The following is an 11801-nucleotide window of genomic DNA, read 5'->3' on the forward strand; positions in this document are numbered from 1 at the left end:
CACGGACATAGCTTAAGAGGTCCAAGTATTGTACAGTATCTCTCGAGTATTGCACAATGTCTGACATCTCTCTATCAGCCACATAAACGGGTATCTCCCTTGGCACAATCTTTATGCGATGCTCAATCACATCTCCCACCCAATCACACCGGCCAATCACAATTTCTGTCCTCACTTTTGTCTTCAACGTTTGTGTTTACACAAACCCGGAAAGCTGAGCATAGTAGGGGCTAGCGCCCCTCAAAAATCTCAACAAAGTCGGTTTCTATAACAGTTGAAAAAAAGAGCATTCCAGAGACGGAGCAATGGCACGATACGTGCCCCGCGGCTCTGCACCCAACAGTTTTTTTTCTTCTTAAACCATGTAACTGTGAGGTAACCAGCACCTTGGGAGCATACTGACGGTCCAGGAATGTATGTAATCTAATGGTATTAGAGACAGCAGGATGCTGCAAGTCCGTTCAAGGCTTTATAGGTCAGAAGCAGCACCTTGAAATTGCCTCTGGCCTGTATGGGCAGCCAGTGAAATGGGTGTGATGTGGTTAGTACTAAGCAACCAAACACATGAATAAAATGCTAGATATTTTATAATTATTTAGTATTATGTAGACGGGACGGGCGAGGTCCCGTGCACGCATCCGCCTGGGTGATGGCAGACGGCGGACTGCTGGGTACTTTGGGTAGATAAACATATGGAATTAATTCTGTACTGGCCATATATGGAGCGTGTCTTGAGTGTACAGGGTTTGATGAGGTCAGAACAAAAGAGTTGCTGGCCGGCTCCATATATGCAGATCTAGGATCATCCAGTCTTCTCCATGTATGGTTATCCAGGGTTAGATGAGGTCAGTGTCGTGATCTTTATATATGAAGATGGCCATATATGATGGCGTGACGTATCACGAGGCGTGATGTCATGAGACGTGACCATATATGGAGGCATTAAGGGTCTCCATGATGTCACGTGATGTCATGAGGTCAGATCCATATATGGAGATCTAAGGGTCTCCATGACGTCACATGATGTCACAAGGCATGATGGATTGGCAACCATACTGTACTGTATATGGTGGTGTGACGTATGCAGGATTTCATAGTAAATGCAACCTTCGGTTGCAACACGCTTCAGGCTTTTTTTTATATTACAAAAATTGGGACAAATGTGTTGCATAATTGCCGATACTGATGTAACTGTTGTTGAAGAAAGTCAAATAATAAACTCATACTGTATGTGTGTGTATATATATATATATATATATATATATAGGCCCTACATATACTGTAGCCTAGCTGATTGGTGCGTTTCCTAGCGGTTCTGTTTTTCTCTACATATTGTTTTCTGTTTTTCTAAGCCACACTGTTGTTTTGCAAGTGTCAAGCAAATCTTCAATCTGATCAAACAACCCAGATAATGGAATCTCCCAAAATGTGCAGTGAGTGTATCCGTGGTTTGATTTACGAGCTGAATCTCTAGATCATTCATCATTTTAACTAATGGTGGAATTAACCTTTGCCGTTTTACCCTGCCATATAACTTTCAATTTCCATCTAGCGAGGCAGTGACGTTAGGATGTGTAACTAAGCATTTGATTATGAAACTGAGGACAGTGGCCGCTCCAAGCTGGGAATTAGCTGAATTCAAGGACAAAATACAGAGGACAAGCCTACGCATTAAGTCTTTGCAACAAGTTCCAAATTACTTCAAAGTACATCCTTTCTGAACCAATGTCGTTATGTGACATTGGTTCAGAAACACATTGACAATTGAAATTATATTCATACAGTACAGTACACCTTGTCCTCATACAGGCCTATATAGTGCATTGGCCGCAAAGAATAACATTGTGTTGTGCATTCAAGCAGTGTACAGTAGCATACAGAATGCTCACAGCTGTACTAGGGTGTAGTGTAGTGGATGAGCAATGCATTAGCCTGACACATTGGTCCAGTCAGTGTAACACGATGAAATTAACTGAATACAATGAGATGTATTCCGTCACAGTTCACCTTAGCATTTACAGTAGGAATATTGATGTAAATTATTTGTTAAATTAATTTGAAAAATAAATACATTTGTACAGATCCATTTAGTTTCCATTTATTCTCTCAAGAGTTAAATTAACGCTGAAGATTTTACTGTGTAGGCCATACGATCGCATTACCACAGATGCTAGTCACATTTCATTAAAGATGGAGTGCCACAATTTTTGTATTTTTCCAGCTTTTCATGTGTCTATGGGGTGACAGTACTTCATTAGACACCCTGGAGTCGTTTTTATGTCCAATGGTGTAATAACTTTGTATTTAGGGTTTCTTCCTGGAGGCTGAACCCTTGACGGTCAAACGGGCCAATGAAGTAAACACGGATAGTGTGACGTAAAAATATTGCACGCACACACGCACCTCCCCCTCTATACATATTTTTTAAATACGACAACCTCTGTGGGCGGAGCTGCCTGCCACATACACACGTGTGAACTGAACAGCGCAGCCAGTTTGCTTTTGCTGCTCTGTGTGTGTCTAACTGTGTGGCAGATTTTCAAACAGTCATTTCACACATTACCAGTTCACAGCAGAGCAGACTGTTTTTCGTTAGATTGGAAGCAAGTAAATGTTCACGTCGGGTCCTCAGGAAGGAAACCACAACAAACCAGTCTTATAGCCTACCTGCTCTGCTGTATAGTTGCTCTTGTTGTTCTCAAGGAGTAGGTTGTTTCTTTTATAATCACAGTGGTCGGGCTTTGATACAGAGTGTAGTGTCACAGTGTGCATTCTTGTTGGCTGTTGTAGTCAATACTGTGTATGTAGGTCCTAATACTTATACGAGGCTGTAAAGTCAAGAATTAGAAGTATGTTGTGTCGCGCTGGATGTCATGTTGCCATGTCTGACTATTAAAAGCGACTTGGGCTTGTTTTCATATAAGTAACTTTCAGGGGAGATGTGGTTGACTTGACCAATGATTCATGTGAAGGACCCTCAGATTAATATGTTGTTAAAAGGATTGGTGTTGTTGAAACGTTTTCATAAATATTCACGGCAATTTCTGTGACTTATTTTTGTGGACCTGGCCGCTTGTTTCTTTAAATCTGGCGACTTTTGCTGAAACTCAACGCAGTCAGATAAAGGACAGTTTTAATGCCAGGGTGCTTAGCTGGAGGAAATCAATAGCCTACAATATATTGTAGGCTAAATGATCTATCAAACTAATTGTTTCTGCTGTTAAACTATGATCGAATTGGATGATGAGCTGAGCTGATTGCGACAATAGGGTCAATATAATTGGAGGAAATAAATAAATGATTATAAAAAATCTGAAAAAACAGATCTGATATGGTATGGATGCATGGATTATATGCCTATACATGGATGGTGGCAGTATAAGTGCATAATGGTGCCTATACGATATCTCAGAAATATTGGAAGTGTTCACTTCTAACATTCACAAAAACATGAGTTTTTGTTACATTACAGACACCAATTTGCCATTTTGTAAACAAAAGGGCAGAGCCATGGGCTGTCCTTTTATAAGGAGGGGGAGGGACTAGGACAAGTGGGTGGTCTTAAAGGAGGAGGCGGAGGGACTGGATTAGGTGGGTGGTGCTATGGTTAAACTCACGCATACCTAATGAACTGGTGGGTGTGTCCACATAAAACCATAATTTTAACAAATACTGTACACTTTTTTGAAAAATTTATACCTCATATACACCTAAATACACCTGATGATCATGTTTAAGTGTGGAAAAAAATCACGGCACTCCATCTTTAAGCTGATGACAGGCTAACACCCTGCAACTGCAATACAGTCCATTCACTGTCATTCTCTTGTCGCTCTCTGAGCAAAAGTATAAAAAACTGTAAAAATAATGTGAGATTCAACATGGAAAACGGCGTGGCTCCATTGTGGATTGTGGACTTCATGTGGTGCAGGCTAGTCAGCCTATGATGTGATGTCAGTGGTCTATGATATATGCCTTCAATTTTGGGCAAGGTTTCAGCTGATTAGAATAATGATGAAAGTTAAATTCAAAATGATGTTGTGGCACACTAGCCCCATTAGGCGGTTTGCGAGATTAGCTCTGGCCACACAGACAGGTCACACAAACACAAAGAGAGTTACCAGGCCTTCACTAGCCATAGTAGACACATGTTAAAAAATAAATTACAGTACTTACAATAGTAACAAGAAAATGACAGACACTGCAGTTCCTTTTGGGCCAATGGCGGAGGCGTCACCCAAAACAATAGTTAACACAAAGCCATCAGGCATGCCTTTTTAAGATACAGTTACTATGGGAACCACAGTACATCATCTGTCGAGTGCATTAAAAAATACCAAACTTCTTGACAACTTGTCACCGTAGCCTCAAGTGTACTCTTCGATCAAACTTTCCATGTTGCCTTGCCTATTTGTATCACTATTCATGATTTTAATTCATCATTTGAATGCCAATAGAAAAATCTGCGATATACACAACATCTCTCATTTTAAGGCGGCAAGTATATAGTATTAGACACCCAGTCCTGATGGTGGCGGTAACTTCACCATTATGCCGGTTTTGACCGAATTCCGAATCTGACCATGACCATTTCCGGTTCAACGGGTGTCAACATCCGATAGCTTTCTTCACTGTGTGTTGACAGTGATCTGTCCCAGATTCCGTGCGATTGTTGTTTTTGTCATATCCAAGTCAAATTAAGCTCTAATCAAGCCCTGAATGTCGCATTTTGAGCAGCTATACACATATAAGACTGCGTGCGTGCTTTGCTGCATGTCTCCCCCCCCCCCCATCTCTCTTCTCATTTCCTGTCAATGTCAACCTACTGTACAGCTATCAATAAAGGCAAAAATCCCCCAAAATATCTTAAAAACTTTGGTCCCAATTAACAACGATTAATTAACAACGATTAGTTGATTTGTCATGGCATTTTCTGTGCATCGTCATGCTTCCCAGGGAATGAACCCAACTGATTTTGGTGACCCCATGGCCTTTCCTCTAGCTAGCACAACCCAGAAAGTAGGCTACACTTCCTCCATGGTGTGGTGACCCACTGAGGTGACGCATCATTTTTTTGTTTTCCAAATCTGTCAAAGAGCAAACCAGCGGGGTCTACTACTGTATTTATGGAGCCTTCCACATTTGCTTTATACAGAAACATGACTTTTTTTCCTTTAAAAAAGAAATTTTACTGTCCATTTTATGTGTAACCCTGGTGGGTGTGTGCCAGATGAGGAATGAGAATGCAATAGTCAGTACAAGAATAATGATGATAATAGAGTCTGCACAATGTTTTTAGCTCTCACTGTTTACTGTAGAGGTCAGATCAATGTTTCGATCAGGATCAATAGATGGCGCCTCGAGGATTTTATCATCGCAAGTATGCGGCCGACAGCCATAGCTTAATAGTGGGTAGAGAGGCAGTCTTGTAGTCAGGTCACCAGTTTGCCTCCTTTCCCCTGTCTATGTGTCTGTATCCCTGAGCAACAATAGAATGCACTCATCATAACCATCTGAGTAGTCATCAACTGGGTGAAGCGGGATTATAATTATGGTAGAAAGAAAGAAAGAAAGAAAGAAAGAAAGAAAGAAAGAAAGAAAGAAAGAAAGAAAGAAAGAAAGAAAGAAAGAAAGAAAGAAAGAAAGAAAGAAAGAAAGAAAGAAAGAAAGAAAGAATTAGGCTAGTACAAATTCAAGAAATTCTGTAATTTGCACAATATACCTTATTTCCCCACAAAAGGTCTGGCAAATGGATTTGAAGACGTCCTGAAACCCTGGCCACTTTCACATATACAGTAGCAAATCACTGTGGAATGAATTTCAGCTCAAACATTTTAGCGGGAAAAGAAGTAAACCGCTAAAACTATTTTTATCTTAATTTTACTGTATCTAAAACTCTAGATTGCCAAGGCATGAAACTTGCTCAGAGCCTTCATGTTCCCTGGAGAATGAACCTTAACCTTAAGTGGCGTGGGAGTTATGGTACTTTATTTTCATTAACCTAGAGCTTTTAATGTTGTTTAATATGTGTTAGTATCCTTCAGTGTATATACTGTGGGGCTCCAAGGATGTGTTAGTATCCTTCAGTGTATACTGTGGGGCTCCAAGGATGTGTTAGTATCCTTCAGTGTATACTGTGGGGCTCCAAGGATGTGTTATTATCCTTCAGTATATACTGTGGGGCTCCAAGGATGGCGATGTCAGCATAGGGGGGTGAATACTTAGTTTAGACTAGTCATTGGTCACTTTGGTCCAGCTGGGTGTCTTGCTTATGCATGTTCTCTCTATTAGACTTGTTTGCCAGTATTGGAGTGCGTAACTGTATAGGTCCAAACTGTATACTATAGATCTACCATATGTTGGCCTTATTAAGTACAGTATCGTGTTGTTTAATATATCATGATTCATGAGTCATGACTGATTGAAAGTGCAACAGAAAAGATCACGACATTATGCAGATTATAAAGAGAAATACAATGTCAACACAAGTCTGCTTTACTTACAGAAATTACTCGAAATAACGAAGCATTCATATCATATCTTGCACTTGGTGCATTTTTTCAAAGCGGTGCATTTATCCCAAGCACTTTACATATTAGTTACATAATTAGATTGTGAATTCACACACACGGCAGAGGAAACCACGCAAGGCACCAACCTGTACATCGGAAGAAATTAGGGGTTCAGTTTCTTGCTCAAGGACACTTTGACACTAAGGGCCGATTCATACTCCTATTTTACCGCTGTTTCGGCGCTGTAGTGCCGAAATGATTTCGGCTCGTCAGAAATTTTCAGTAGCACCGAAGAGCCGACTTTAGAACGGTACCCGCTCCCCCGAACCGCAAATGACGTCAAATTGTAGGCTTTACAGCGCCGAACCGACTTTTATTAGGCTCTAAAATAGGAGTATGAATCGGCCCTAACTCTGGGGGAGCCCGGAATCGAACTGGGAACCTTAGGGTTCCAATCTGGCAGCTTTACCGGCCACTCTACCCCTCAGCTACAGCTGCCAAGCGTTTGCCAGAGAATGCAATGTCTTGCTGAGTTAGAAAGCAATAAATAAATTCTGTTGATAATGCAAAAACGGACTATTATATTCCCTACCTTCATTCATAATGTAACTTTGAATGGCCTTACTTAAAAGTGTGTGACGTTATATGGAAGAGAATCCAATTTGGCTGTGAACAGACAACTGGCCAAATTTCAATAAAGTACAAATCGATCATACTGTAGGATGACTTGGAATAGGACTCTAGCGAGGCATTAGGTGCATTACCCAGAGAGACATGGACGCAAATGTAGATGCATGTGTACTCACTTACTGTAGGTATTCGCACCCATAAGGCAGAGGTAACTATAAAGTTCTACTGTAATGTTTTTACAGTGTCACAGATACATAAAGTAACACACAAAGATACATTCAAGCACCCATATCCCCAAGCAAGCAAGCACGCACGCACACACACACACAGACTATCAACAGTGAGTCTTGCGGTTGCACATGTGACCATTACCTTTACCCTTAGGTCAAGTCCTGTCTAGTGACAGATTGCACAGAGGTTACACATCGACTGAAAGCTAATGGAGTTCGTTCTGGAAACACCACTTCAATGTCCACCATAACCCTTGCTAAGCCCTCTCCATTTTTAACAAAAGCACAGGTTGGATGTCTGAAACATCAACTGTCACAGATAAGGGGACATTGCTCTGTGGGAAATGTGGCATGTAATTCCATTATATTCACTCTCACTGAGGAAAACCTTGAACCACCTTGACAAGAGCCTATAGCCAATACAGTAGATATTGCATAATAACCCTGTAGATCAGGGGTGTCAAACTGGTGATCCGCGGGCCGCATGCCGTCTTCTGTGGCCCGCCTGCCTCAGGCTATTTTTCTTTTAATAGCTAAAATATAGGCTAATAAGTAAGACTGCATGATATATCGAACATGTACCTTCATCAGAGTGGAGAATATAAGTATAAATCAAGTTGAGCAAAGCCACTCTTCTCTGCCCCTATCTCTAACAGACACAGTTAACGATCGCTTTTTAAGTGCCTGCCAGACAGACAATCAGATGAAATGAAGGCAGGTGTAGAGTAGAGTGAAGACTAGTGAACTGAACTGAACTATCTCTTTATATCAAGTACTTCATACCAGCCCCTTATGAAACTACTTCTCCCCAAATCCAAATGGATTTCATTTTCCATCCTGAATGGCAGTAACTAGCATACAATGAGAACTGAGAAGATCTTCACAAAGGTTTACTCATCAAAACTGATAAATAAAACTGTAACCATCAAAGCATGCACTCAACATATAATGGTTATGTGACATGTGGTCATGTGCATAATATAAAATCTTATACGTTTTATCTGATATTGATTAATATGGGGGGTGGGTTCAATTAATCGATTATTAATCGGAAGAGCTGTCGACTATTGTCAACATATTCCCCAATTCCCACTGAGATTATGGGGTGAATGAATGTGGCCAGACCCATCTTCTCTTTCTGTCATAGTGACATAATATTGTCCTGCATCAGATCATGTCCAAATCAGGTTCTCCAATCTCCAGTAGCCTCTTCAGTTTTTTGAAGATTTTTTGAGTGGTGCAACCACTCCCTTACGGAGCTATGTGTGTGGCTGGCTGGGTCTGAGCACTATGTGTGTGGCTTGCTGGCTGGCTGGGTCTGAGCACTATGTGTGTGGCTGGCTGGCTGGCTGGGTCTGAGCACTATGTGTGTGGCTTGCTGGCTGGGTCTGAGCATGCATAGATAGATAGATAGATAGATAGATAGATAGATAGATAGATAGATAGATAGATAGATAGATAGATAGATAGATAGATAGATAGATAGATAGATAGATAGATAGATAGATAGATAGATAGATAGATAGATAGATAGATAGATAGATAGATAGATAGATAGATAGATAGATAGATAGATAGATAGATAGATAGATAGATAGATAAATAGATATTATAGCAGTGACTGACTGAGACATCGAGCGTGCGTCCGCAACTGGTTGTGGCCCCCATCAAGTGACCTTTTGACCAATGCGGCCCTCGCCCCAAGTTGAGTTCGACACCCCTGCTGTAGATGTTGCATTCACAACTTCAAGATGCAAAAAAACGCAAACCATATAGTTGCCCTTTAATGATAAAAGTGAGGGGGTGTAACAGAGGAGAGCAGACAGCTTTTGAGTGCAGTAATAGAACACCATTATACAATGCACACACTAGGGAGTCTGAAATGGGAGCATAAGAAAGTGAGGAGAATAAGACATGGATGGATGGATGGATGGATGGATGGATGGATGGATGGATGGATGGATGGATGGATGGCTCGACGGCTCCAGGATGAAATGATTGAGAGTGCAGTTGAAAATGGCGAGGCGACACACATCATTTTATATAGTAAAACAATATGTTCCTGAAACTTAAACTGAGGGTGCAGAATTTGCAACTGAGGGTGCTAGGCCCACACTGGCATCCCCGTGGAGATGTCATCTCTCCACCTTCATCCACAAATTTAAGAACACATGCAAAAATACATATGCACACACTAATAAATACACACTATACAAACGTACTATACAAAAAAAACACAACACACACACACACACACACACACACACACACACACACACATACACACACACAAAACTAAATGTGTAAAGCCAATCTTTGGGTTAGCCTATATGGCATTGGCTCAGCTGGATTGGATCTATAACAGGAGTGAAGGTGTGTGTGCATAGGAAGAAAGCTACTACAACAGATGGATGTATTACTGATAATGGAGAGATTTACAAATTGAAATTCGGTCTGGGTGGGATTAAATTGATATGACAAATAATATTCGTATGGCAGATGATCATAAAGTAGACGCAATTAACAACCCAACCATAACCTCCTCTTCCTAAACCCATAGCATTTCAAAATTGCAATAAACAATTCTAGCAATCTTATCCTGTATCTGAAACTGAGTTTTAGGTGGCTGTTGTGGTGGTAATTCCAATGTTCACTTCCATTTATCCATCATGGTTTTGGAGGATTCAAGGTTATGAAAAATGCTTAGACTATATAGGCTACTTTCTTGTAGACCTATTACATAAACATTTAGATTGGAATACTGTAAGTCAAAATGTAGGCTAGGTAAGCCTACAGGAAACTTATTTTAATCCACATGCCTATGCCTACCGTAACTTAAAACTCATTGAACAAGAAGAGTTGGTCACTTTCAAAGTATGGCTGTCTATTCTATCAATCACACTTGAAGTTAAATTCCATGAAATGTCAGTTAAAATATTTCACTTGACACAGCATGACACACACACACACACACACACACACACACACACACACACACACACACACACACTTGGCGACTCTCCCCTTTGCCACACCCGCGACTTCAATTAGCTTTATTCTCCATCTGGTCTAGCCCTTGGTGTTGCCGCTGGGGAACATTCCTTACAGATCCTTTCATCCTTATTATGTTCGACCAAACATGTAAACTGTTTCACAAGGTTTCTTCTTTGTCAGAAAGAACAGAACGGAAATTGCTACTAGAAGACAGTCCTGTTCTCCAACATAGCCTGCTGTGCAGTGTGCACCTGCTCACTGTAACTGCCTACTGGGCCTAGACATGCATGAACAGGAAGCCCTGATTCCATGTATAGTTTATTAAAACGGCTTATCGAACATATTGCTTGGATTAAAAAGCAAAAGGCAACACCCTCTCCGTCCGTCCATGACACTCGAGGCACAAAGCGGTATGGCCGGCTATCGTCGCAGAGCAATGACAGTAGCCTACGCGGTTTTGTTTATACAAATCATAATGGCAGCATTAAGATGCTTAAATAGTTCCTTGTCGGCTACAATGTCATTGTGTCGTACTGGGATCTGCAAGAGCATTGTACTGTAGGCTACAGCAGCGAGCGCCCGGCAAACACAGTTTACACCTGTGCCACTGACTGTCATTCACTAGACTAGACTATCGAGTGTCAAAATACAGGACGAATTGTTAGCGCCTTACCTGATCTGACTGTCAGGTCCGGGTGTCAAGCTTTAAATCCGCGGATTCTGACCATTGAGATAACGGGCACACGGACGCCGCCACCGCCCCGGAGCGCCGCTTCTCTCTCAGTCACGGGAGATAAAGCCAGATAAAGCCGGAGCATCAGAGAGCCACAACACCGGCAAGGATGGCTGTCCTGTCTGGAAGGGCGAGGATCGAGGAGGAGGAGAGTGGAGGGGCGTTTTCGCGGTGCAAGGGAACTCCTAAACGCCGTGCGTGATGCGTAGACAGCTCCCCCGCACATGACGCCCCAGCATGCCATGCACACTATACTCGCTGAACGACATTTTCGTCATCTTTCTTTGGGGTATGGTATGGCCCTACAGCAGCGGTAGCCCTGGTCCACGAGCGTCAGCGAGTCTAGCTGACGCACTGGACCAGAGCTACAGCAGTTGGTCACTAACTTTTTGATGATTTCGGACCCCCCAAATATGTATTTGCATCTTTCAAAGATATTCCAAATTGTTCAATTAAAAAATATATATATATAACTTTAAACCTATGTAATAGAGTTAAAGACAAAAAAGTGGTTAAACTGCAGTGATATGACTATTATGAGTTTATCATTATTACCAATACAGAATTAATTCCATATGTTGATCTGACCTAATCAAACCCTGTGCACTCGCTCCATATATGGCCAGTACAGAATTAATTCTGTATGTTGATCTGACCTCATCAAACCATATGGAGCTGGCCTCAGTTGATCTGACCTCATCA

General features: G+C 41.4%; 1 protein-coding gene across 1 annotated transcript in view; it reads right to left on the reverse strand.

The window, feature by feature from the left end:
* Positions 1-11182, reverse strand: part of LOC310861316 (band 4.1-like protein 1) — a 57013-nt gene extending 45831 nt beyond the window's left edge. The window contains exon 1 of the mRNA XM_083768727.1: positions 11040-11182. The gene's annotated coding sequence lies outside the window, so the exon portion shown is untranslated. The remainder of the gene's footprint in view (positions 1-11039) is intronic.
* Between the last annotated feature and the right edge of the window lie 619 nt (positions 11183-11801).

This window comes from Protomyctophum parallelum (assembly GCF_964188405.1).
Source record: "Protomyctophum parallelum genome assembly, chromosome: 7".
NCBI classification, from domain to species: domain Eukaryota; kingdom Metazoa; phylum Chordata; class Actinopteri; order Myctophiformes; family Myctophidae; genus Protomyctophum; species Protomyctophum parallelum.